The 2,133-nt window shown below is 39.8% G+C and overlaps 1 long non-coding RNA gene across 1 annotated transcript; it reads left to right on the forward strand.

Moving 5' to 3' along the window:
• Positions 1-1,259: 1,259 nt before the first annotated feature.
• LOC110938697 lies at positions 1,260-2,133 on the forward strand. Its single transcript, XR_002591601.2, has 3 exons — positions 1,260-1,401; positions 1,459-1,764; positions 1,996-2,133. It is a non-coding gene; the product is annotated as an uncharacterized LOC110938697 (long non-coding RNA).

The following is a 2,133-nucleotide window of genomic DNA, read 5'->3' on the forward strand; positions in this document are numbered from 1 at the left end:
ATGCTGCCATCATTCCTCTAGCTGAGGTCTCCTTTTGGATATTGAATGCAACATTCTCCGATAGAGAAATCGTTATCACTACTTTGGCTTTCTTATCCAACCTATCCCAATCTGCTTGTGATGTTTTTTCTGGTTTTTCGTCCTCGAGCACTACATCTAAGTCTTTCTGAAAAAGTAGTGCTTCAAGCTGCATCTTCCACCAACCGAACTTCTTCCCGTCAAACTTTTCGATCTGCACCTTCCCGTCTTCAGCCATGATAACACAAACATGACTAAACGAAACTGAAATCGAAAATAATTTGAAAATCAACACCGAAACTAACAGAAACAGAAAACACCTGATTTACGTTTCATTGATCTTCAAACAATTGACTAAACACCAGCTAGTTAGAAACTAATCTTCAGAACGAAACCCAAAAAAAAGGATCAACGTGGCACCCCACTAATAAAATCACCCGTCTAAACTGCCCGATAAATACGCCAATACCAAAAAAAAACCCAAACAAAAAACCGAAAACAAGAAACGAAACAACCTGATGATCTGGACTTCTTTCTGATCGGCACCTATGGCAAAAAAAAAGAACTTTGCTGCTCCTTTGTCTTGAATGGCACAAAACCAAAAAACAACAAATATATATTTTTTTTTGAACCTGCGCACAAGATAACACAAAAGGTTGTGGGGGGCTTATTTTGTCCTTTTGTACTTATTGCTTTCTTTTGCCTTCGGTCGACGAACAACAACAAAACAAGGGTGAGGGTATTGGTACATCCCCCAAAAGTAATGACACCCCCCCCCAGCAGCCCCGTATAAGGCAATGAGGGTTGTATAGGGTTTGAGTGCATTAATTATGTCAGAAAAAGTAAAGTTATACGACCCTCATTGCCCTATGAGCGCTGTATTAGAAAGGTGGTAGTTGGAGCATTAAACCCTATACGCCTCTCATTGCATTATACACTACTCATTGGTACTATAATCTCTGAATTTAAGGTATATTGTTGACAAGACAGCTAAGTTCAGACTGAAAAGGCTGAAAAGGTGATCCGCATATATGCGCTCATGGCCCTATACGCTGCGTATTGTGTCGAATTTTTTCCTTTAACCCCAAGCTTACGGGATTTATGTAATACAAATGTTCAAAAATCCCAAAAAAAGTGATGAAAATGATAAAAATTTTCAAATAAACGGTCTGGTTAAATTAGATTCGAATCACGATGTCAAATTAGGACTTTGGATATTTTTTTGGTGAAATTTCAAATGAGTCATATGTCTCCGAAAGCGTTTGGTTACCCGGCGTTGATCGAGGTGAGGAGGAGGTGGTTTCCGTGCGTCCGCAACACGCCGGAACTTACCATTCGCATCAGGAAGGGAGTGTGCGGTCCGTGGTGCCTGATTTGAACCAGGTAAAAAATTCATATTGTCGTTTTGGTTATTTTAGTATAACCATTAAGTTGTTTCAGGTCGTAGAGGAGGCGGGACCATCTTACGTGGCTCAAAGCTATCCGCAACAGGAAAAACATGCATACGGGACTTACCATTCCCATCAGGAAAAACAACGCAAGCTGAAAAAGTCCGAGGAAGGTGCTTTTGACATCGAGGAAGACGAGAACGAAATCGAGAAAGGTGTTACACACTTCGAGGAAAGTGATCAAGACGAGGAAGATGGTGGTGGCTGGGACGATGGTGGTGGCTGGGACGATGGTGGTGGCGGGGACGATGGTGGTGAAAAGGACGATGGTGCTAATGACCCGAAAAAACAAGGAAAGGTATAACATTACCGTCACTTACGTGTTATTCGTTATGTATAATGTTAATTAAATTTTAGACAATTTTGATTTTGTATACGTGTTATTCGTTATGTATAGGTTTATTAGAAGGGTGCCTATTAGAATTTAGAAAAAGTTGATTTTGTTTACGTGTTATTCGTTATGTATAAGGTTTATTAGATTTTAAACAAATATAGTTTTAAACATAGTTTTAAATTACCGTTGTTTCAGGTATTTGCGACACTTCACGAGTTAAAGAATTGGGCTTACAAAACAGAAATTGCGAAAGGTTACGTCATTGTGACCCAACGAACGGTAACAAAAGGTGAAGATTCGTCAGCAAGGACAGTGAAGATATGGTTGCAATGC

This window comes from Helianthus annuus, chromosome 5 (assembly GCF_002127325.2).
Source record: "Helianthus annuus cultivar XRQ/B chromosome 5, HanXRQr2.0-SUNRISE, whole genome shotgun sequence".
In the NCBI taxonomy this organism is placed as follows: domain Eukaryota; kingdom Viridiplantae; phylum Streptophyta; class Magnoliopsida; order Asterales; family Asteraceae; genus Helianthus; species Helianthus annuus.